Source organism: Triturus cristatus, chromosome 10 (genome assembly GCF_964204655.1).
Source record: "Triturus cristatus chromosome 10, aTriCri1.1, whole genome shotgun sequence".
NCBI lineage: Eukaryota > Metazoa > Chordata > Amphibia > Caudata > Salamandridae > Triturus > Triturus cristatus.
The window spans coordinates 98637301-98664455 of NC_140593.1; positions in this window are offsets into that span (position 1 = coordinate 98637301).

Below are 27155 nucleotides of genomic sequence, written 5' to 3' on the forward strand. Positions count from 1 at the left end.
CGCGCGGTGCGCGAAGCGCACCGCGTGCTCACTGTGCGCGCACGGAACGAACTGCGTTAAGTGGGCGCGCACGCCACGAATGGCGTAAAGTAACTTAGCATTTAAAAAACCGTACAAATTCACTGAAAAAACCATAGGTTTCACACACGTTATAGTTAGGAATTAGCATTTAAAAAACCTTGCAAATTCACTGAAAAAACCATAGGTTTCACACATGTTATAGTTAGCGGAAATTTTACTGATAAAAAACCAATGAAATTCCCCCGTTATAGTTAGTGCAGGCAACTATAACTCACGCGACCGCAATCTTCTGCTGATGACATATGTGTCTTTATGAAAAAAAAATATTTGTAATATATGTATAGCTAAAAATGTATGGAAGAAGACATGGGCAAATAAGTGTCTAAATACAGTATTAGCATCAGCAGAGGATTGCGGTCGCGTGAGTTATAGTTGCCTGCACTAACTATAACGGGGGAATTTCATTGGTTTTTTATCAGTAAAATTTCCGCTAACTATAACATGTGTGAAACCTATGGTTTTTTCAGTGAATATATATATATATATATATATATATATATATATATATATATATATATATATATATATATATATATATATATATGCAAAAAAGAAGCAGAGAACTCTGGGTAGTTCTGAAGTTTAGGTGGAAAGCAGCTCCTGTATGGAGCACTCTCAACACCAGCGACACTCTAGATATGCTCACCTCAAATGTCTGTTTTTCTATCAAAATCTTTAAGCATAGGATTAGCACAGTGCCATCCACGCCGAGATAGAAAAGGACAAAGTCTTTTGCCATTTGTACAGCAAAGTCTTTAAGCATAGGACTAGCACAGTGCTGCCCTTGCCGAGCTGTAAAATGACAAAAGCCAATTACCACTCCAGGCACAGTATTACAGCTTTGACTTGGTAAAATACCAATCAAGCCAACCTGAAATGAGTAAAAGCAACCCATGACACAGTGTTTCGCTCTAATTAGAGCTCTTCAGAGAGGTATAGCTTTGTCCAGACACAAGGGAGCACCCAGTATAAGTCAAAGAAATACCCTTTCAGGCATAGAGTGACGAATAAATTATGCAAAAAAGAAGCAGAGAACTCTGGGTAGTTCTGAAGTTTAGGTGGAAAGCAGCTCCTGTATGGAGCACTCTCAACACCAGCGACACTCTAGATATGCTCACCTCAAATGTCTGTTTTTCTATCAAAATCTTTAAGCATAGGATTAGCACAGTGCCATCCACGCCGAGATAGAAAAGGACAAAGTCTTTTGCCATTTGTACAGCAAAAATGTCTTCCCTCCATCTAGAGAAAATCCGCACTCAATTCTAGAGGTTCACTTTCTTTATTCACCAACAGCTCTTGCATTAAAAACTAGAACACGTTTCGGCTGTAGACACAGCCTTTGTCAACCATAGAATGCACTGATTTTTTCTTTTCTTTAAACTCATTCCACAGGTGTAGTCAATTGCATAAACATGAAATAATCACTTTTGTAGTCTTTTCGTGTTTGTTGTTCACATTTTTCATATCTCGGCAAACACTTGTAGAAAGGTAAATTTAAAACATGATTTCGTTTTTTGCATGTTTCTAGCAATATAGCGGTTTGCACGACAACACTCACTGGAGGAATAATGGAGCACTGCAAATACCAGCATACCATGCGGTTGTCACGCCCACAAGGGGAGGTATTTAGAGATACTTTGGTGCTTCATGAAACTTTGCCGCTGCATTCCTTGAACGAGCCAAGCCCAAGAAGAAGTGCAAAAAGCACGAAACGCGTCGGCAGGACTCATTAAATATGTTTGTGCCATCGCCTTGACACCTACTGAGCAGCCTCTATTAAATTAGATTGCCAGACTTACCTGTGTGGACCCTTCCTTTCCTTTGCGGGTACTTTGCGGATTGTATTATTAACGGCTGGTCTGAGCTGTGGAAGGATGCCTTGCTGCATGGAGGCAGACCCACAGTGACGCTAACCGGCCAAACTGTTGTGCGGGACAGGAGCATAAATGGAGGTACTAAGGTGCTGGTGAGTGGGAGGAGGAGGCGCAGCAACCCACTGTGGCTTAATTGAACTATTTAATATAGCGGTTTGCACGACAACACTCACTGGAGGAATAATGGAGCACTTCAAATACCAGCATACCATGCGGTTGCCACGCCCACAAGGGGAGGTATTTAAAGATACTTTGGTGCTTCATGAAACTTTGCCGCTGCATTCCTTGAACGAGCCAAGCCCAAGAAGAAGTGCAAAAAGCACGAAACGTGTCGGCAGGACTCATTAAATATGTTTGTGCCATCGCCTTGACACCTACTGAGCAGCCTCCATTAAATTAGATTGCCAGACTTACCTGTGTGGACCCTTCCTTTCCTTTGCGGATTATATTATTAACGGCTGGTCTGAGCCGTGGAAGGAGGCCGTGCTGCATGAAGGCAGACCCACAGTGACGCTAACCGGCCGAACTGTTATGCGGGACAGGAGCATAAATGGAGGTACTAAGGTGCTGGTGTGTGGGAGGAGGAGGCGCAGCAACCCACTGTGGCTTAATTGAACTATTTAATATAGCGGTTTGCACAACAACACTCACTGGAGGAATAATGGAGCACTTCAAATACCAGCATACCATGCGGTTGCCACGCCCACAAGGTACTTTGGTGCTTCATGAAACTTTGCAACCGCATTCCTTGAATGAGCCAAGCCCAAGAAGAAGTGCAAAAGCACGAAACGCGTCGGCAGGACTCATTAAATATGTTTGTGCCATCGCCTTGACACCCACTGAGCAGCCTCCATTAAATTAGATTGCCAGACTTACCTGTGTGGACCCTTCCTTTCCTTTGCGGGTACTTTGCGGAATATATATATATATATATATATATATGAATGAAGTTCGCCACCAACACCAGTCATTCAAGGACCAAAGGACGAAAGCGGACCACCAAAGTCTGTGCAATTTCCAATTTATTCCAAGCCAAGCAAATCCGCCATTACGCGTTTCAACCCCCAATCGGGTCTTGATCACATGACGAATTGCGTAATCAAATCGCGACTTTTAAAGGGAAAGGTGCGTGGATATGACGACACAAGATCAAAGTGCAAATGCATGGCAACTGAAAAGTTACTACAAGCAGCAATTGTTGTTAAACACGCATAAAAACACATTCAATGGTTAAAGTGCATTGTGAATAAATATATAAATATGTAAATAAATATATATACACAAACGCTGTTAAATACTTAAAAACATTTGCTGATAAAATCACAATATGTTAAAAAAGCGAAAAAAGCCAGCTGTGCAAGTAAATAAAGTTGGTTGACAAATTAAAAAAGAGTTCTTACATATTTGTGACTTAAAGACAAAACATAAGCAATTGGAATCTCCTAAAATATTGCCAAGTGGTTTTCAATAGAGTTGAAATTGCTCGCTTACTAATTTTGTAAGGACATATTGTTATGTCTTAATTCGTCTCAACCAACTGTCAATGCGTGTAACACATTTCTGCTGTTATAATGCTGCAAGAAATAATAATAATGCCCAAGTGGGCTTTTTTCAATAAGTGTGTGTCATATGATATCACAATATATCAAATCCCTCAAGTCAAATTTGAATAAATACAAATATCTAAATAATAATGTGCAAAATAATAATTGTTTAACAAACAATGTTTCAAAGAGTATTTAAAAGAGAATCAGTCTTATAATTGCGAATGTTTGATGCCTAAGATTATTTCTACCGTTATGTGTATGGTTAATCATAGATATTTTTGGTCACTGTTGCACATATAATTAAAAAATTGTGAGCCCACATTTTAAAATTACAGTGCCATGCCAAGTTAAATCCTCAGAGAAATGTATGAAAATCTTCACTAGCATTCAATCCCGAAGGTTGTTTAGTATCTAATTCCAATATATAACGGGTTTCCAGAAAGCGCAGTTTAGCTTCTCGATTCCCCCCACGTTTCAGTGGTAAGATGGTATCAATTACATAATATTGGAGATACACGGGATTGCTATTGTGATGTTGTTCAAAGTGTCTAGCGACAGGGTATGCCTGGTCTTTACATTTGATTGCTCTTATGTGCTGGAGTATCCGCTTGTGGGCCGGAAGTTTGGTACTTCCAATGTATTTGAGCCCACAAGGACACTCCAGCACATAAATCGCAAATTCTGTTTTACAGGTTAGCCTCTTGTTTATTGTATATATTTATTATATATATATATATAATAATATATATATATATATATATATATATATATATATATATATATATATAAGACTCCGTCTGGAACTCTCAAATTAGTCCGGGAAAGACGAACACGGAGCAAGAGGTTAAGTGCAAGGTTGTTTATTAGATCCAACAACAACGCACCGCCGCCATGACGCGTTTCAGCCTTCAGGAGGCCTTGATCACATGATATAGGAAGCTGTTGGTACATGTAATATCGTATCACATATGCCAAGCACAGTATTATATTTACCTATACCATTCCAAGATGACACAGTAACTTGGGTGGTCCTTCTTCAATGTTTGCATTAGAGAATAAGTTGTCTCGGGATTGGGTGTTACACTTCACGTGATCAAGGTTCTTTGTATCGAAACACGTTGTGAAATAAATGGTGATACAAGCACTCTCCCGGAGTTTTGCGAGTTTCTGAGAGCCCACTCATTTTGAGTGTGACGGTGTGGATACTGTGTGCCGGTGTGCTCCGCCGGCGTGCGCGCCACCCTCCGAGGGGCCCAGACAGTCCGGAAGGAGCAACTCTGTGGACATATATATATAGATCTGTATATATATATATATATATATATATATTCACTTAAAAAAACCATAGGTTTCACACATGTTATAGTTAGCTGGACATTTCACTCGTAAAAAACCATTGAAATTCCCCCGTTATAGTTAGTTCAGATAACTATAACTCTTGCGTCCGCAATCCACTGCTGATGACGTTACATATTACATCACTCATGACATGGTCAGTGACATCACTGATGACATCATCCTTGTGATAGAGTGGCGGTCGCGCAAGTTATAGTTATCTGAACTAACTATAACGGGGGAATTTCAATGGTTTTTTACGAGTGAAATGTCCAGCTAACTATAACATGTGTGAAACCTATGGTTTTTTAAGTGAATTTGTAAGGTTTTTTAAATGCTAATTTATGTATGTATTATTATATTTTTTATATATTTATTTTACAATAAACTACCTATGTATATAGTTATAGATTGACTGTATCCTGTAATATGGAATGGCTCATTTAAAATGCATTTTTTTTTTAAGGGTTTTTACCGTGCACGCACGGTGCGCGCACCCAGCAATTTTTTGAAAGAAAATTAAATGTTCTTTTCACCCTTCGGGGTCCTTCAGGGACACCCTGACAAAGGCTAGGGGGTCAGGAACTCTCTACCCTGCCCCCTTTTCACGTTCTTCACCTTTCTTTTTCACTGCCACACACAAAATGGCGGCCGACACTTCCTGATTTCGACCGATTCGAATGTTGACTGACATGTAACCACCAATCAGAATTACGCTCGCACACGTTATGGTGCGCGCACAGTGCGCGCTTATAGATATTTATGTACCTTTAACTGCAATTTTCTCAGGAACTACTGAACAGATTGACACCATATATGCAAAAGGCACATGCCTGACCTGAGGACTACCTCTTTGCCAAATTTCAACTAATTCTGTTCAGCCGTTCGGGCTGTACCTTCGACTAAAAGTCCTATGGGAAAATGCATGGGGAAAACGTGTTTTGGGACCCCCTTTTTTCTCAGCCCCCGCTTGACGAATCACCCCGAGACTTTCAGGGTAGGAGCTGAGCGGAGCGCCCCATTAGTTTTGAAAATTTCGCGAGGATTCGTCAACCGGCGCCAAAGTTATTCAAAATAGAATTTTCCGATTTCCTATGGGAACTCGGTCCTAACTATAACTATCTACTGGCGACCGCCAGTAGATAATATATATATATATATTCCCACAGCAGTGACTCTGATTTTACGGCTTTGGCGCTCTTGATGGTGCGAAACGTGGAAACGGCAGAGTCAGCCGTTTTTGTATTTCAGCCAGCTTCCTTTGCAGGAATAATCCACACGCACTCCCTGGTGTAGTGTTCTTTCCAATTCGGTTTTAATCATATCCTCAGCATTGCAAGCAGGTTAACACCCAACGCATTTCAGTCTACACAGACCTTGTTCACGGGTAAAAAATTTTTTTTTTTTTCCAACATTTTTTTTGTACAAATCACCTGATGTTACATCACATCCTGCTTTGTCCCTTTGCATTGTGGTCCTTGTAGTGCACGGACCATACGGGGATTAAATTAGACTATTGAAATTATGAATCAATTATAGTTATCACTGACCTTATTGGTGTCTATTTATCGTGTGATTTTGCCCGTGTCCATATGGGAAACTTGAGATGTTATTGATTTATTTGTTTGTTTAGTAAATTCGCAATCTTGCGCTTCTAACCTTTTCTATCTATCTCCTGTTTGATTTACCACGTATTTTTAGCCCTCTGGTGGGCTTTTTTAATCTATCTACATGTGTTTGTTTTCTCTTCGCCCGTATGCCGCTTTTAGCGCTACTCTCCCTTATTGGGTGTGATTACTCACTACTTAGTTCGGTTTCTGCGGGCTGTATATGTGTCTATTCTAGTAGGTGTATCATGCTCCTAATGTGAGGCTTTTACAGTGTACCCTCTGGTGGGTGAACTCCTTTGTGAACCAAACGTTCCCCTATTGGACATCCTCAGCAATATCAACCCTATTTCTCTGTGAAAAAGTGAAAGAAAATTAGCATCAATAAGAATATATTTCAGTTATTCTGTGTGATGTCTAGTTTCCTATCTGGATATCGAGAGGCATTTATCACAAAACTTTTTTCAATTTGTGGTACATTGCATCCAAAATTAGTATCCAAAATTAGTATGTCCTAATTGTCACCCTTGTTCAGTTTTGATTGCTTCATAGGTGAAAATACATCTCCTCGTCCTTGTTCCAACCATACGGTGCCAAAGTTCTGAATGTCAGGATATGGCGTGATTCCTTCTGTCTTAGAATCTTTTCCCGATTGCCACCTCTCACATGGCAACCGACCATTTCCACAGCATAGAAACTCAATTTCTTCCAGTCACTTCCATGGTGTCTTTCCATATGTTCCGCAACTGCATAGCTGCGGTCTTTGTTGATTGTCGCCCTTTACGTGTTCCAGAATACGTTTCTTAAGTTCACATACCGTGCTCCCCACGTATTTTAGTTTGCACGGACATTCGATGATATATATCACATATTGGCTTTTGCAGTTAATCAATTGGTTAATTTTCCATTTCTTTTGGTTAGCCATTGTGACCTCTTTCGTATTGTGTGCTATCTGGCACACTTTTCACGTTGAGCACTTATAAAAACCTTTTAGTTGCAACCAAGTTTTCTGTTTTTGTGTTTCAAAGTGACTGTGGACTAATTCGTCCTTTAAGTTCTTGGCTCTCCTGTACGTGAGTTTGGGATGGTTTCCCACTATTTTGGCCATCGTGGGATCTAAAATCAATATGTTCCAGTGTTTCCGTAGGATTTGTTCAATTTGTTTTGATTGCGTGGACAGTGTAGTGATCAGACGAATTGCATCTTCCCCTTGTTCTTTTCTTGGGTTTTTATTCATAATGATGTCTTCTCTCTTTTGATTTTCAGTTCTCTTTAACCCCTTGTGTGCCCATGACGAGCTGGACTCGTCATGGGCCGCGGTTGCACTGTGCCCATGACGAGTCCAGCTCGTCATGAACCCCGCCCGCTAATGCAACGCCCGGCACAGGGCGGGGAAAGGGCGTGGCACACAAGGGGTTAAGCAATCTGCTAATATTTTTGTATTGTATTTTCGTTTTTTAAATCTCAGCATAGATTGTTTGCTGTGTTTTTTCCATTCGTTATCTTCTGAGCAAATTCGTCGTATTCTCAGTAATTCCCCATAAGGGATGTTCTTTATTAGGCTTGCTTTGTGAAAACTCTCCGCATGTAATGTCGCATTGCTGTCAGTACTCTTGCGATGTAATGTTGTATGTATTTTTGTGTCTTTGATATAGATCTCCGTGTCCAGGAATACCACTCTGTTGTTGCTGATACTGTACGTAAAGTGTAGATTGGTGTCCGTGTTGTTAAGAATATTAAAGTATGAATCAAACTCTTGTTCTGATCCATTCCAAATTATGAGGGGATCATCTATGTACCTCATCCATGATACTATTTTCTCCACATATTTGTCATTTTTGGTCTCCCAAGCCACTTTCTGTTCCCACCAGCCCATAGTGAGGCACGCGTAGCTCGGACTGAAGGAAAAACCCATCGCAGTACCGTCTTTTTGTTGGTATATTTCTTCTCCAAACATGAATACATTTTTGGTTAGACACAACTCAATCATATCTACTATCATTGCATTGTGATGTGTAAAATGAATGTTCCGCTCCTTTAAGAAATATTTGCACGCTGTTAGACCAATTTTATTGTTGATGTTGGTATACAATGAAATCACATCCATTGTTATCAACTTATATGCCGGTTCCCACATGATGTCTTGTAGTATCCTTAATAGATCTTTGGTATCTCGTAGATATGATGTTAATTCTTTGACATATGGGAACAGAAATTTGTCCACAAAATTCGCAATTGGTTCTAATAGCGATCCTTTAGCAGATACAATTGGTCTCCCTGGTGGTTTCGTGGGATTTTTGTGAATTTTGGGGTGAAAATAGATTGTTGCCATCACTGGGTTTTCTGTCGAAAGATATTTGAGCTCATCTTGGTCAATTAATTTTTTCTCCCACCAATCCTGTAATTTTGCATCCAATTCGTGTTTGATGTGTGTTGTGGGGTTCTCCTTCAATCTTTCATAATGGTTTTTGTTATTAAATTGTGCATGGGCTTCTTCCACATAGAGATTTTTATCCTGTATTATAATATTTCCGCCTTTGTCGGCCATTTTAATAACAATTTCATCATCCGATTTCAATTTTTGCAAGGCCTTACGTTCTTCCAGCGTTATATTATATCTGTGTTTTATGTTTTTCAATTGGTATAGATCTTTAACCACTGCTTCGTGAAATATTTCTATTTTATTCCCAGTTGGAAGTTGTGGGTTGTATTAGGATTTGGATTTCTTTCCACTGCTACCTTCCCCCAGTTGTGTGCAGTATTCCTCCAAATCACTGGATGGTTCACTGTTACTTTTGTCTAGTTCCATAAGCGTGATAAAATGGTGTGCATCTGCTGCTTTAAGCTCCATAGTAGGTAGTTCTAGTTGTTTTTTCTTTTCTGTCATTTTTGGATTCTCCTCAAAGGTTTTAGCGAGTTTTAATTTTCTGATATATTTATATACATCTATTCTTGTTTGTGCCACATCCATTTCATTAGTTGGACAAAAAGAAAGTCCTCTTTTTAGAATTTGACATTCTATTTCTGTTATTGTTCTCTTGGAAAGATTGATGACTTCCAGTTCCTGCGATTCCTCTTGTTCTTGGAATGTTTCTAGTTTTTCTTCTGTCTCATGCTTCTTGTCCAGGTTCCTGTTTTTTTGGGGTCTGTTGATGCGCTTCCCTCTTCTGGTTTGTTTAGTTTTGGGCGGCCTCTTCCCCGGCCCCTTCCTCTGCCCATTCCTGGTTGCGCCCCCATATTTTTCTCCCAATTTCGTTGTTGGAGTGCCAGCCTCATTTCTCCTAAAAAATTGCATTTAGGACGTGCACCTGTTGATTCTCCTTCATTTTCACTCACATCCGTTGATGTGAGAGACAACACACTGCTGGATGTGTTTGTCACCAAATCCAGTTTGTCCTGTTGTTTCAGGATATCATATTTCCTTGCATAGGTAAAAATCCGTCCTTCCGCGTAATCTTCTTTGTCTCTTTGGAATTTACTCTGTTTACGCAGTTGTACCGCTTCTTCGTGTTTTTCAATTTGGTGTTCCAGATCTTGTTTGAATTTGAGCAATTCTGAATTTAATTCTAATTTGTCCAACTCATTTTCTAATTCCTTGAGTTGTGATGTTGTTTGTTCCAATGCTACCGTTATATGTTTGATGAGAATGTCCATTAAGCCCATTGATGAACCCAGGATGTGTTCTCCCCATTCATGAAGCAAATCGTTGCTTGTGTCCTGATGGCTTGGCATAAGGTTGATCCTGAGTCCCCGCGGCACTCTCTTAACCTCCAAGTATTTTTTCAATGAAGTTACCTCCCACCATTTGTTTATTTCTTTTTTGGATAGTCTCTCCCACAGTCTTATTTTTACCTTAATATCAACATTTCGCGGTGCAGTCTGAACTCCATTGCCACCGCTCGTGGACGTTTGTTCCTCGAAAAAGGAACCCATTATTTCATTCCTTTTTGCCTCTCTTTTATCCATTGTTGAACCTGCTGACGTTGCCATTTTTCTGCTATTAATTCCTTTGACTTGTTGAACCACCAGGCTCCTTGTTGTAGTTACGTATTGTAACTTTGAACAGAATGGTCTGCGGCATAAAGTTAATGCCTATTACATGTTATTTTGTGTATTACATATACAGAGTTCAACCGGCTTGCATTGTTTGCATTACTTCTGACACAACAAGCAACTTTGTATCACGCACTCACCTAATCAGAGAATTCCGCCTTCCCCGCTGCCCTCCGGCTTCTGGTTCAGGACGTCCTCCTCCTTTCGGTTTCCGCGTGTTAACGTCTCTTTTTCCGATTTTGCCGGCGTTCACCTATGCCGAGTTCATTTCTCAATTCCCACAGTAGTGACTCTGATTTTACGGCTTTGGCGCTCTTGATGGTGCGAAACGTGGAAACAGCAGAGTCAGCCGTTTTTGAATTTCAGCCAGCTTCCTTTGCAGGAATAATCCACATGCACTCCCTGGTGTAGTGTTCTTTCCAATTCGGTTTTAATCATATCCGCAGCATTGCAACCAGGTTAACACCCAACGCGTTTCAGTCTACACAGACCTTGTTCATGGGTAAAAACAATTTTTTTTCCCACATTCTTTTTTGTACAAATCACCTGATGTTACATCACATCCTGCTTTGTCCCTTTGCATTATGGTCCTTGTAGTGCACAGACCATACGGGGATTAAATTAGACTATTGAAATTATGTGTCAATTATAGTTATGACTGACCTTATTGGTGTCTATTTATCGTGTGATTTTGCCCGTGTCCATATGGGAAACTTGAGATGTTATTGATTTATTTGTTTGTTTAGTAAATTCGCAATCTTGCGCTTCTAATCTTTTCTATCTATCTCCTGTTTGATTTACCACGTATTTTTAGCCCTCTGGTGGGCTTTTTTAATATACCTACATGCGTTTGTTTTCTCTTCGCCCGTATGCTGCTTTTAGCGCTACTCTCCCTTATTGGGTGTGATTACTCACTACTTAGTTCGGTTTCTGTGGGCTGTATATGTGTCTATTCTAGTAGGTGTATCATGCTCCTAATGTGAGGCTTTTACAGTGTACCCTCTGGTGGGTGAACTCCTTTGTGAACCAAATGTTCCCCTATTGGACATCCTCAGCAATATCAACTCTATTTCTCTGTGAAAAAGTGAATTAAAATTTGCATCAATAAGAATATATTTCAGTTATTCTATGTGATGTCTTGTTTCCTATCTGGATATCGAGAGGCATTTATCACAAAACTTTTTTCAGGTTGTGGTACATTGCATCCAAAATTAGTATCCAAAATTAGTATGTCCTAATTGTCACCCTTGTTCAGTTTTGATTGCTTCATAGGTGAGAATACATCTCCTCGTCCTTGTTCAAACCATACGGTGCCAAAGTTCTGAATGTCAGGATATGGCGTGATTCCTTCTGTTTTAGAATCTTTTCCCGATTGCCACCTCTCACATGGCAACCGACCATTTCAACAGCATAGAAACTCAATTTCTTCCAGTCATTTCCATGGCGTCTTTCCATATGTTCCGCAACTGCATAGCTGCGGTCTTTGTTGATTGTCGCCCTTACGTGTTCCAGAATACGTTTCTTAAGTTCACATACCGTGCTCCCCACGTATTTTAGTTTGCAAGGACATTCGATGATATATATCACATATTGGCTTTTGCAGTTAATCAATTGGTTAATTTTCCATTTCTTTTGGTTAGCCATTGTGACCTCTTTCGTATTGTGTGCTATCTGGCACACTTTGCACGTTGAGCACTTATAAAAACCTTTTAGTTGCAACCAAGTTTTCTGTTTTTGTGTTTCAAAGTGACTGTGGACTAATTCGTCCTTTAAGTTCTTGGCTCTCCTATACGTGATTTTGGGATGGTTTCCCACTATTTTGGCCATCGTGGGATCTAAAATCAATATGTTCCAGTGTTTCCGTAGGATTTGTTCAATTTCTTTTTGATTGCGTGGACAGTGTAGTGATCAGACGAATTGCATCTTCCCCTTGTTCTTTTCTTGGGTTTTTATTCATAATGATGTCTTCTCTCTTTTGATTTTCAGTTCTCTTTAAGCAATCTGCTAATATTTTTGCATTGTATTTTCGTTTTTTAAATCTCAGCATAGATTGTTTGCTGTGTTTTTTCCATTCGTTATCTTCTGTGCAAATTCGTCGTATTCTCAGTAATTCCCCATAAGGGATGTTCTTTATTAGGCTTGCTTTGTGAAAACTCTCCACATGTAATGTCGCATTGCTGGCAGTACTCTTGCGATGTAATGTTGTATGTATTTTTGTGTCTTTGATATAGATCTCCGTGTCCAGGAATACCACTCTGTTGTTGCTGATACTGTACGTAAAGTGTAGATTGGTGTCCGTGTTGTTCTCACCTATGAAGCAATCAAAACTGAACAAGGGTGACAATTAGGACATACTAATTTTGGATACTAATTTTGGATGCAATGTACCACAACCTGAAAAATGTTTTGTGATAAATGCCTCTCGATATCCAGATAGGAAACAAGACATCACATAGAATAACTGAAATATATTCTTATTGATGCAAATTTTAATTCACTTTTTCACAGAGAAATAGGGTTGATATTGCTGAGGATGTCCAATAGGGGAACGTTTGGTTCACAAAGGAGTTCCCCCACCAGAGGGTACACTGTAAAAGCCTCACATTAGGAGCATGATACACCTACTAGAATAGACACATATACAGCCCGCAGAAACCGAACTAAGTAGTGAGTAATCACACCCAATAAGGGAGAGTAGCGCTAAAAGCAGCATACGGGCGAAGAGAAAACAAACACATGTAGGTATATTAAAAAAGCCCACCAGAGGGCTAAAAATACGTGGTAAATCAAACAGGAGATAGATAGAAAAGATTAGAAGCGCAAGATTGCGAATTTACTAAACAAACAAATAAATCAATAACATCTCAAGTTTCCCATATGGACACGGGCAAAATCACACGATAAATAGACACCAATAAGGTCAGTGATAACTATAATTGACACATAATTTCAATAGTCTAATTTAATCCCCGTATGGTCCGTGCACTACAAGGACCACAATGCAAAGGGACAACGCAGTATGTGATGTAACATCAGGTGATTTCTACAAAAAAGAATGTTGGGAATTTTTTTTTTTTTACCCGTAAACAAGGTCTGTGTAGACTGAAACGCGTTGGGTGTTAACCTGCTTGCAATGCTGCGGATATGATTAAAACCGAATTGGAAAGAACACTACACCAGGGAGTGCGTGTGGATTATTCCTGCAAAGGAAGCTGGCTGAAATATATATATATATATATATATATATATATATATATATATATATATATATATATATATATATTCACTGAAAAAACCATAGGTTTCACACATGTTATAGTTAGCGGAAATTTTACTGATAAAAAACCAGTGAAATTGCCCCGTTATAGTTAGTGCTGGCAACTATAACTCACGCGACCGCAATCCTCTGCTGATGCTAATACTGTATTTAGACACTTATTTGCCCATGTCTTCTTCCATACATTTTTAGCTATACATATATTACAAATATTTTTTTTTCATAAAGACACATATGTCATCAGCAGAAGATTGCGGTCGCGTGAGTTATAGTTGCCAGCACTAACTATAACGGGGCAATTTCACTGGTTTTTTATCAGTAAAATTTCCGCTAACTATAACATGTGTGAAACCTATGGTTTTTTCAGTGAATTTGCAAGGTTTTTTAAATGCTAATTCCTAACTATAACGTGTGTGAAACCTATGGTTTTTTCAGTGAATTTGTACGGTTTTTTAAATTGCTAAGTTACTTTACGCCATTCGAGGCGTGCGCGCCCACTTAACGCAGTTCGTTCCGTGCACGGTTTTTATCAACTTTAATAAGCCCTGTACATTTGGTGGCCTTCGGCCACCAAAAGCACAGGGGGTGGGGTCAATGTGGATAGTGTTTTTTTTATTTCGATTTTATAATTTCATGTTGCCAAAATTTAGTTTTTTTTACCTATTAATAAGCCCTGTACATTTGGTGGCCTCCGGCCACCAAAAGCACAGGGGGTGGGGTAAGTGTGGATAGTGTTTTTTTTTTTTTTTTTTTTTTACCGTACGCTTACGGTAAGCGTACGGTAAGCGTACTCGGCGAAATTGCCGAAAAAAAAATAAAACCGTTTTTGCTCTTGGGGGATGTTTGGGGACTCCCTCAACATGACTGTGTGGGAGGGAGTTGTCAAAAATGCCCCGTAACATGTTTTTGGGCATCAAGTTTGAGAAATAACTCTCAATGCGAGAGACAAAATGGCGGACGCCGCTTCCTGGTTTCGGCCGATTCGAATGTTTACTAAGATCTAAGAGCCAATCAGAATCGCGCTCGCGCACGCCACCGTACGCTTACGGTAAGCGTACGGTAAGCGTACCGTAAGCGGGCTCAGATATATATATTGATTTAAAGGCTATTTTCTCAGAATCTACTGAACAGATTTACACCAAACCTACAAAAGGCACTTCCTTGACCTAGGGACTACCTCTCTGCCAAATTTCTAGTAATTCTGTTCAGCCGTTCGGGCTGTAGCTCGTTCTAAAGGTCCTATGGAAAAATGCATGGGAAAAACGCGTTTTGGGACCCCCTTTTATCTCAGCCCCCGCTTGACGAATCCCCCCGAGACTTTCAGGGTAGGAGCGGAGCGTAGCGCCCCACCTATTTTGAGAAATTCGCGAGGATTCATCGACCGGCGCCAAAGTTATTCAAAATAGAATGTTGAGGTTTTCCTATGGAAAAGGGGTCCTAACTATAACTACCTACTGGCGACCGCCAGTAGGTAATATATATATATATATATATATATATATATATATTAACACCAAATCCGACCTTCTCCAAAATCAGACACCGACACTCAGGATACTTTCAGCCGTCCGGCTTGGGTTTTATTTTCTCTCGTAACGCGTTTCGGGACGTATCCCTTGCTCACACAATCTAATGTGGACCAAACGTTTCCATTTTAAACAGAATTACAGAGTCACATGATTCGCTCCTTAACAGATATAGACAACAGACTATTATTGCCATAGCGGTTGGTTTCATCAATACAACGTTATCATGACATAGTGCCAGAAATCTTTCTTATATTCAAATTTGTTTCATTTAAATAAAATCAAAAATGGATTAGTTTTAAAAATATTTACAAATATTTCATGTATTTACATATTTATATTCAAATCAAAACATCCACAAAAAAATTTTTTAGAGAGAAGATTTCAAAAGGATAACATTATAGTCAATAACAATCTATCAATAATGTATCTTTCGCCTACAAAATTACACAATTATTTGAAACATAATTAGACACATCATAATTTAGTCTTATAACTTTAGGTCCCTTGTCATGATTGATTTGTCCATCGTTCCTATTTTATAATCAATGGGATTTTCAATAAAATAGTTCATTTATCATCCATTCTGGTAGCCTATACATCCAGGAACCAAGGGGAAAGAGACAAGGGAAAAGAAAAAGAGACTTAATAGTGTCAAAAAATAGGACATACACTGATGACATATTTGAACAGTAGGATTCAACTCGGTACCTATAAAGTGCTAGTGCTTAGTGCAATTCAGTGCATCAGAATAAAGTGCTAATGCCTATCTTTGTGCAAAATGGAAACAGGGTCCTAACTATAACTACCTACTGGCGACCGCCAGTAGGTAATATATATATATATATATATATATATATATATTATATTACCTACTGGCGGTCGCCAGTAGGTAGTTATAGTTAGGACCACGTTTCCATAGGAAAACCTCAACATTCTATTTTGAATAACTTTGGCGCCGGTCGACGAATCCTCGCGAATTTCTCAAAATAGGTGGGGCGCTACGCTACGCTCCTACCCTGAAAGTCTCGGGGGGATTCGTCAAGCGGGGGCTGAGATAAAAGGGGGGTCCCAAAACGCGTTTTTCCCATGCATTTTTCCATAGGACCTTTAGAACGAGCTACAGCCCGAACGGCTGAACAGAATTACTAGAAATTTGGCAGAGAGGTAGTCCCTAGGTCAAGGAAGTGCCTTTTGTAGGTTTGGTGTAAATCTGTTCAGTAGATTCTGAGAAAATAGCCTTTAAATCAATATATATATCTGAGCCCGCTTACGGTACGCTTACCGTACGCTTACCGTACGCTTACCGTAAGCTTACGGTGGCGTGCGCGAGCGCGATTCTGATTGGCTCTTAGATCTTAGTAAACATTCGAATCGGCCGAAACCAGGAAGCGGCGTCCGCCATTTTGTCTCTCGCACTGAGTGTTGTTTATCAAACATGATGGCCAAAAACATGTTACGGGGCTGTTTTGACAACTCCCTCCCACATAGTCATGTTGAGGGAGTCCCCAAACATCCCCCAAGAGCAAAAACGGTTTTATTTTTTTTTCGGCAATTTCGCGGGGTACGCTTACCGTACGCTTACCGTACGCTTACCGTAAGCTTACCGTACGCTTACGGTAAAAAAATAAAAATAAAAAAAACACTATCCACACTTACCCCACCCCCTGTGCTTTTGGTGGCCGCAGGCCACCAAATGTGCAGGGCTTATTAATAGAGAAAAAAAACGTAATTTTGGCAACATGAAATTATAAAATCGAAATAAAAAAAACACTATCCACATTGACCTCACCCCCTGTGCTTTTGGTGGCCGAAGGCCACCAAATGTACAGGGCTTATTAAAGTTGATAAAAACCGTGCACGGAACGAACTGCGTTAAGTGGGCGCGCACGCCACAAATGGCGTAAAGTAACTTAGCATTTAAAAAACCGTACAAATTCACTGAAAAAACCATAGGTTTCACACACGTTATAGTTAGGAAATAGCATTTAAAAAACCTTGCTAATTCACTGAAAAAACCATAGGTTTCACACATGTTATAGTTAGCTGGACATTTTACTGATAAAAAACCAATGAAATTCCCCCGTTATAGTTACTGTAGGCAACTATAACTCACGCGACCGTAATCCTCTGCTGATGACATATGTGTCTTTATGAAAAAAAAATATTTGTAATATATGTATAGCTAAAATTTAATGGAAGAAGATATGGGCAAATAAGTGTCTAAATACAGTATTAGCATCAGCAGAGGATTACGGTCGCGTGAGTTATAGTTGCCTACAGTAACTATAACGGGGGAATTTCATTGGTTTTTTATCAGTAAAATGTCCAGCTAACTATAACATGTGTGAAACCTATGGTTTTTTCAGTGAATTAGCAAGGTTTTTTAAATGCTATTTCCTAACTATAACGTGTGTGAAACCTATGGTTTTTTCAGTGAATATATAATATATATATATATTATATATATATAATATATATATATATAATATATATATATATATATATATATATATATATATATATTACCTACTGGCGGTCGCCAGTAGGTAGTTATAGTTAGGACCCTGTTTCCATAGGAAAACCGCAACATTCTATTTGGAATAACTTTGGCGCCGGTCGACGAATCCTCGCGAAATTTTCAAAACTAATGGGGCGCTACGCTCCGCTCCTACCCTGAAAGTCTCGGGGGGATTCGTCAAGCAGGGGCTGAGATAAAAGGGGGGTCCCAAAACGCGTTTTTCCCATGCATTTTTCCATAGGACCTTTAGTCCGAGCTACAGCCCGAACGGCTGAACAGAATTACTTGAAATTTGGCAGAGAGGTAGTCCTCAGGTCAATGAAGTGCCTTTTGTAGGTTTGGTGTAAATCTGTTCAGTAGATTTTGAGAAAATAGCCTTTAAATCAATATATATATCTGTAAGCGCGCTCCGTGCGCTTACCGTAAGCTTACCGTACGCGTACGGTGACGTGCGCGAGCGCGATTCTGATTGGCTGTTCGATCTAAGTAAACATTCGAATCGGTCGAAACCAGGAAGCGGCGGCCGCCATTTTCTCTCTCGCACTCTGAGGGGGGCAGCATAAACAAAGTCCAAAAACATCTAAAGGGGCAGTATATTCTGTTCTTAACCACACAGCATCGATATAGGTGTTCCCAAACAACCCCCAAGGCCAAAAAAACAATTTTATTTTTTCGAAAAATCGCCGATTACGCTTACCGTACGCGTACGGTTGAAATTAATTTAAAAAAAAAATAATCCACACTTTCCACACCCCGTGTGAAAATGGTTCCCGAAGGGCACCATTTGTGCATGGCATATACAGATTTTTGAAACTACAACTGAATACCTATCACAACGAAGCGCATAATATGTTCCCCATGTGCGCACGGAGCGCGAAGCGCATCGTGCATACATGGCCCATCCCGCGTAATGTGGGCACGCGGTGCGTGCAGCGCACCGCGTGACCACCGTGCGTGCACGGCACTAACTGCGTAAAGTGGGCGCGCGGTGCGCGAAGCGCATCGTGCGCGCACGGAACGAACTGCGTTAACTGGGCGCGCATGCCACGAATGGCATAAAGTAACTTAGCATTTAAAAAACCGTACAAATTCACTGAAAAAACCATAAGTTTCACACACGTTATAGTTAGGAATTAGCATTTAAAAATCCTTGCAAATTCACTGAAAAAACCATAGGTTTCACACAAGTTATAGTTAGCTGTACATTTCACTCGTAAAAAACCAATGAAATTCCCCCGTTATAGTTAGTGCAGGCAACTATAACTCACGCGACCGCAATCCTCTGCTGATGACATATGTGTCTTTATGAAAAAAAATATTTGTAATATATGTATAGCTAAAATTTAATGGAAGAAGACATGGGCAAATAAGTGTCTAAATACAGTATTAGCATCAGCAAAGGATTGCGGTCGCGTGAGTTATAGTTGCCTGCACTAACTATAACGGGGGAATTTCATTGGTTTTTTACGAGTGAAATGTACAGCTAACTATAACTTGTGTGAAACCTATGGTTTTTTCAGTGAATTTGCAAGGTTTTTTAAATGCTAATTCCTAATTATAACGTGTGTGAAACCTATAGTTTTTTCAGTGAATATATATATATATATATATATATATATATATATATATATATATATATATATATATATGTTTTAAAGAGAATTGTACCTCGGCACTGTGATGGTCAAAAAAGAATATGATAATTTCAAGGTAAGTATGACAGGAATTGTTATTTTAAGTCATATATATTAAGTAATTTTTTTATTTTGTCAATTAGACAAAAAAGCAAAGAAAAAGTACAATTTATTCAGAAAGAGAGAACTTCCCTAGTACATATATTCTTGTACAAGGTGTTTAATGTTAATCAATCCAAAGACTGATTTTCCTTTTGTGGAACCACTCCAAACACAACTAAAAACAGTGTATTCGATTCCAAGTACAAAATGAATTTTCAGTATTACTTTTTGTGGAACCACTCCAAACACAACCAAATACAGTGTATGTGATTCCAAGTACAAAATGGATTTTCAGTATTAATTTCCAAGTACAAAACACATGTTCTGTATTAATTTATAGTGTTTTTCACTGAGCACACTGTAAGCCGATGCATAGGTCAAAGATGAAGTCCCAGTCCTGGAACTTATCGAAAGTTGACGATTGAGAACAATCAAGGACAGCCCGGTTGTAAGGTAGCAAAAGACAGCCGACACGTGTTTCGTTACTGTAAAGTAACTTTATCAAGGCTTATTGGGCGTAATGGTGAATTATTATGATGCGAAGAAAGCTGGGGTTCTCATTTCCCTCGGTTACTGTAAAGTAACTTTATCAAGGCTGTGAACAGAAACATAGCAAAAATACGGGCTTATTAAATGTTCTTTATTGGTGTGTGTGTCTTAGTAAGAGCATTCAGGTGTTTCTATGTGATTAGTCCGTGCTCCAAAGAAAGAAAAACGAGAAAAACCTATTCATTTAAAAAATATTTTTTTTTCTCCATAAAGTGATGTTCTCATGTTAGTTAAAAATAATAAAGAAATATGAGGAAGAAAAATATAATAAGACAAAGACCTAATAGTTGTTGAGTTGAGTAATAACCCAAAGGAAAAACCCGCAAAACATTGTGACCGAGAAGAAATAAAATGCGTTTTGTGACGTACAGTGAGAAGAACCATTTTGCCAGAAGAGATCGATAGTCCATAGATGACAAATGCCCCAAAGAGCTATAATATGATATAAGTTACCTTATTGGGCGTAATGGTGAATTATTATAATGCGAAGAAAGCTGGGGTTCTCATTGTGATCAGTGATGTCATTTGAGATGTCGTGATGTCATCAGTGATGTCACTCACCATGTCATGAGTCATCAGCAGTGCATTGCGGGGGCGCGAGTTATAGTTAGCTGAACTAACTATAACGGGGGAATTTCTATGGTTTTGTATGAGTGAAATGTCCAGCTAACTATAACACCCCTGAAACCTATGTTTTTTTCTGTGAATATATATATATATATTTTTTTACCCAGCGGTGATCGCCATTGTGTACTTATAGTTAGGACAGCTTCTCAATAGAAAATGCGTTTTTTATGTTGCTAATAACGTTGCCATCATTTGGGGTGATCCGACTAGCGCAGCCAGAGAAAAAGCTGGGTCCCAAAATGTAAAATCTCAATGCATTTTTCATAGACTTCTTTAGACAGGCCTACAGCAAAAACTGCTTAACGAAATTACTCCAAATTTGGCAGGAAGCTAGATCTTGTGGAAGATTGTGATTGGTTATCCATGATTGGCATATTTGTTTTACCAGTAGGTCCCTAGTACAGAGCACTGAGCGTGCCAGGACTGGTAAATCAAATGGTACTAGTGGGCTTGCAGCACTGATTGTGCCACGCACATGAGTAGCCCTGAAAAGATGTCTCAGGCCTGCCACTGCAGTGCCTGTGTGCAGTTTGTTAACTGCCATGTTGACCTGGCAAGTGCACCCATTGCCAGGCCCTACCCTTCCCTTTCCGTGCACATAGGACACCCCTATGGTAGGCCAAGGTACCTCCCTGGGCAGGGTGCACTGTATGTGCAAGGTAGGACATGTACTGGTGTGTGTAACATCCAAATAGTGAAATACTGCCAATTTTATTTTTCACTATTGAAAGGCTATCTTGCCCATAGGACAGCATGGGGAATGCTTTGTAACATTTTACAAGCATATCTTGCCATAGGGATGAGAGAGAAAATTGGAGTCTGGTATCCCTGAACTCAGCATTTAATAACACATCGTTTAGTAAGGATGGCTTTTGAATTATGTGTTTTAAAATAGATTTTTTAGAAAGTGGCTATTTTCTTGTTCAACCTTTCTGTGTGCCTCGCCTGTTTGTGGATTGCCTGTCTGGTTTCAGTGTGACAGAGACAGAGGATGTGCATTCCCTGTTGTCAGCCTCTGAGGTGTTTGAGGTGTGCCAGGCCCTTCCTGGATTACCCAGCCCTGAGCTGAATAGGCCTGATCTGCATTTAGAGTGGTGGTAGAAGTAGCACCTGTACCTGAATAGGGCTGTGCCTGCCTTCCACAATGCTGGGTCCGCCCCACAGTGGTGTGTCTGGAGCCAAGGCTCACACTGACAAAGGATGTTGTTGTGCACTTGCAGAGTGCCCCCCAACTGGTTTGGACTGGGCTTAGAGCCCCTTGCACAAAGGGATCAAAGACATTTTGGGGTATAAGTATTAGACCTAAAACTCCTAAACTTGAGACTACTTCTGGAATCAAGAGGACCCTTTGCTGGGGAGAAGAGCTGAAGAAACTGAGGAGAAGTACTGCCCTTGCTAAGTGTCTGGGTTTGGCCTGCAGTTGCTGTTTCTGCCAAAGAAAAGAGAAGGACTTTGCTGTGTGCTGTGTCCCCTGCTTGAGGAAAGTCTCCAAGGGCTTGAAGAAGAGCTTGCCTCCTGTTTTGAAGTCTCAGGGACAAAAAGACTTCACCCCTAGCGCCCCTGAACTTCCTTGCTGAGAGTTCTGACCTGCCAGGGGGTGCCCGTAACTGTGTTGGGCCTCTGGAGGTTGTTTTTGCTGTTGGGAGCAGGAAGAAACCCGAGAGAAGTAAGAAACCCTGTTTACAACGCCGTTGACGCCGCTGCTGTGATGCCGTGACCTGCACTGGGGCCCGGAGAGCCGCTCGTGAAGTGAAGGACGCATCGCCCGGCCTGCTCCGCAGCTCCGACGCCCTACGACGCCGGCAGTGATCGGCCGTGCCCAACGCCAGTGCTTGCATCAACTTCATCCTCGCCAGCACCTGCATCTTGTTATCACAGCGCCGATAACTGCAGAGGGTGACTCGAGAAACTTGCCTACGTCACATCATCACCGGAGCCGATATTGGCCATCTTCGACGCCGTGCATCATCACCGACTTCGATTTCAAGGTACTGTTTTGTTTGGGAGTCTGTGTGACTCCGCGCCTGACACCGCGATCCTCGCTTACAAGCTTAGTTTTGCATTATCCATTTTAAAGACATTTTCCTGAGTATCTGTATGTTGGATTTTTGTCGTTTTGGCCTTGTTTAGTTTAGATAAAGATACTTTATTTTTCTAAACTGGTGTGGTGTCCTTTTGTGATGTTTTCACTGTGTTACTCTGAGTGTTGGTACAAATACTTTACACATTGCCTTTGGGATAAGCCTGTCTGCTTGAGCCAAGCTGCCAAGGGGGTGAGCAGGGGTTATCTAAAGTGTGTATCCCCCTTAACCTGACTGGAAGCAAGGGTCCAGTTTTTCTAAGTGATAGTTGAAAACTCCTAACACTGTGAAATCTGCTGCATCAATACTAGATTCTATGAAATGGCTAATGGCATTCACAAAGGGGGTTCTTTACCTTGGAGGTCTATACATTTATGGCCCTTAAATGTATAGTCTTTACTTAACGTGATCCGAAAGGATAATACTTCGCAGTCAGGGGAGCTTCCAGTTGCGGACCCTGAAACTAGCAAGTCATCTCTAAAGATAATTGCTAGCCCCCCAAACCGCTTGTCAGCTTGATCTGCTCTAGGAATCGAGTAACCTGTTGGGATGCCTAAGCCCAGCCATGGGTTGGAGGATTCGTCTTCCCAGGTTTCAGTGATAAATGCCAAGTCAAGCTTATAAGAGCCCACCATCTCTGCAAATTCTGTATTGTGTTTAGATAAGGACCGTGCGTTAACGAGCATACACAACAACACCTTTGTGGCTCCAAGTTGCAAATGGTTATACGGGGTAGCAGCAGAACTTCTTCGGAGCTTGGCGAAGCTCAGGTGTAGTTTACAATGGTGGCAATGCCTGGGCTCACTCTGTAGATCTAATGAGGGGCAGTTATGGTTTTTAGCTGCCTTATTTAGGGTTAGTAGTTCATCTCTTGAGTATTTAATAATAGACCCAATTCCTGGGGGAAAAAGGGCAGGGGTTGTAGCGCTGGGCGCGATCCAGGCATGGACGGGCGCAGACAGGGTTGCCTTTGGCACACCAGTGGCGCGCCTGCTTCGCGCATCCGCTCCGGCTTCAGCCTAAGTAGCAGGTTGTGGCAGGAAACTAGTCCGTGCACCACCCAGAAATACCTACAGATGCCGGAAATGAGGGAGGACGAATGACTGGCCCATTCACACCCTCCGCGCAAACTGCACTAGCCGCGGCGGAACAGGGCAGGGACCGGGACACCGATGTCAAACAGGTGAGCAAGTGCAAAATGCAGCAAACTGAGGAAGTAACCAAAGATAAAATACTAAGAGAATAAATGTGTTGGAATGTTTAAAAACAACGAAGCTCACAGTAGTAAAAACAGTTGAGAGATTATTTTTAAGGTGCAGCAGCCGCGGCAACCTTACCGCTAGTGGCTGAGCGTTTGCTCCAGCATCAGGCTAAGTAGGTGGTTGCGGTGGGAAACTAGCCCGCACACCACCCGGAAATGCCTGCAGATACCGGAAGTGAGGGAGGACAAATGACTGGCGTGTACATGCCCCATCCGCATAAACGGCACTAGCCACGGCGGAAAAGGCAGCCACCGGGACGCCGATGTCCAACAGGTGAGCAAGTGCAAAATGCAGCGAACTAAGGAAGAAACCAAAGATAAAATACTTAGAGAATAAAACTGTTAGAATGTTTAAAAACAACAAAGCTCACAGTAGTAATAACAGTTGAGAGATTATTCAAATTTAGGTGCAGCAGCAGGGGCAACTTTTACCGCTAACATAGCATAACATAACATAACATGGCGTGGCATAGCATAACATAATATAACAAGATAACATAACATTAGCATAACATACCATAGCATAACATAACATATCATAGCACAGCACTGCACATCATAACATATTATAACATAACATAATAAAGCAGCACTTGAAACTTGAAAGTCAAAGAAACAGAAGGGGGAGCAGATGAGCAGGAAAGAGGCTGTGGGTGTGTGGGACTGGGGTGCAGATGGGGTCTTGAAACTTAAGGGTTCCAGTGCCAAGGCGTGGCCTTTTCCCCTCCCAGCACTCTCACACAAGACCCCTTGGATGAAATGGGGACCCTCCAGCCTGGGTTTGGATTCAGGATTTTATTTAGACACATTGTATAGTTGCCACAGGCTTGGTAAACTTAGTGCTCCAACAGTTTTCTCTTGAACTTGTTAAACCAACACCTTACATTCCATCTGGATCTGCACTTTGATGACACAAATTTTTGGGAATCTCAGTGGTCTCCGAAGAGCATCAGTTTATATTGTGTCACTGGCCAAGCTTCAATTTTTCAGAGCCATGAAGTGCTGTAAATGCTCACAACTGAATAATTGCGCACTCGTTTTTAGGTCTCGCCTAGGCAGCGCATGCGCTGTCTCGTCGAGAGATGCTGTATACAGTATAGCGGGGGAAGCCCCGCCCACTTTCCGCCTATCTTTTTCATTGGCCGAAATTCTAAATGCTGCAATCTAATTGGTTTTGGGCAACTTAATCCTGCCTCCTGACGGCCATGTCGTCATTGTTGTCCTTCCACGGCTATCGGACCGTTTACTTTTAAAACCGTTTTGTTTTCCTGCCTCCCCCTATTCCCTCCCGCAGTCCGCGACCTCTCGGACCACCACCACCCCTCCATCCCCTCCTGTTCGTGCCTTTTTTAACGCACGTACCTCCTTTTAAAATGCAATAGGTCTCGCGTAAATACGAGTCCTATTACATTTTAAGTGCTTGTTTGTTATGTGATTGGTGGGTGAATTAGCACTCATTTTTCGTTGCAGCGCATGCACTGCTTGTTTCTCTTGCATGCGTGCGCAGGCACTAGCAGACGCTAGACAGTTGTGAACATGAGTGTCGGGCGCTGTCTGCGGCCTCCTTTGAGCGAAGGTCTGTGTGTGACTTGGAAGGGGCACGCTGGCTGTCCTCGGAGCCCCCACGCTGTGGTCTGAGGCCCTATTTAACATCGTTAGCTCCCATACGTAACCAAACAACGCCCTTTTGCACGCTTCACTCCCAGATACGAAAGGACGTTTTGAGAATATAGATTTTGTCTGGAGAGCGCCCCTTCCATTTTTCGTGCTAATGGTCGTGTGTGCATGCGTTTTGTCGCCTTCTATGTTGCCGTAGTCTGTATGGACTGGGACAGTGAACTTTTAGTTGAAACAAAGTAGCTTACAGGTACAAATATGGTTGGGATGTTAGGTGCCAAGAAAAAAACTGTTGTGTGTCCTGGAATGACCCAAGGCAGGGGCTCTGCTGTGCCGCCACTGCTGCCTTGCGCTTCACATCAAGGGTCAGACCCGACCCCCCTCCCCGACGGGGCCCTGCCTGGTGACCTGTGAAGGCCTCCCCTCACGTTCCTCGTGTTTGTTTTTTTGCAATATGCAGTTCACTAAGGTGGTAGCCCATGGCGTTATTGCCAATCCTATTTTTAATCCGGCTGTTCCACGCGAGGGCGGCGGAGAGCTCCCGTAGAGTAGTAGGCCTCGGGGTTTAAGCCTGTGGTGTAAACACTGGGCTCCACTGCCTGGGTGAAAGCCCATCGGCCACCGGCCTGGACCCGCTGAAAGCCAGTGCATCAGTTCCATTTCTGTGGGTGTATGCAAGCTGTTTACCTGGCTGTTTGTTGGCACTCCTCTCGGTGCGACCTTCACGAGTACAGTCTGCCTGGGGTCAGGACGAGGTTATTGTTGCTCATCTTTTAGCGCAGGCGCACTTCACTCAGTGACTTCTGTATCTCGTCTGTCCGTCAAAATAGGGATGGCAGCCATTTTGTGGCCACTCCAGAAAGGTAAACTTAAACAAAGAAACACAAAACGTAATTAATACATGGAAGTGACTATTAAAATGTTATTCCCTCACTAAACCCTCTATGTGTGTGTATTTATCTAGCAAAAGCAACACACATTGTGGTTTATACTCACAATTTAAAGCACGATTCACAAATCACATCACAAAAGCAACGTATAACATGCAAATTCTAAATATCTCACATTAGTATGCGTACAATAATTAGTTTACGTATCAATTAGGCCATGCAAATGTGATTCCCACGTGTATTTTCTAATTAGTAATGTTGATTATTTAAACACAGCAAACCATGAATACTATTAATATTAATCAATTATTCGTTTGAATTTTAAATGATAAAATGGAGGAGGTACACGAGTCTTAGGGAAAACCTCACTCCAGCATAAACACGCGGGCTCCACTGCCTGGGTGAAAGCCCATCGGCCACCGGCCTGGACCCGCTGAAAGCCAGTGCATCAGTTCCATTTCTGTGGGTGTATGCAAGCTGTTTACCTGGCGTCGGAGCGTACTTGGTGTTGTGCTGTTTGGGGGCACTGCCCACCCCAGAACATGCGCCCTGTTCAGCAGTGATGAGTTGACC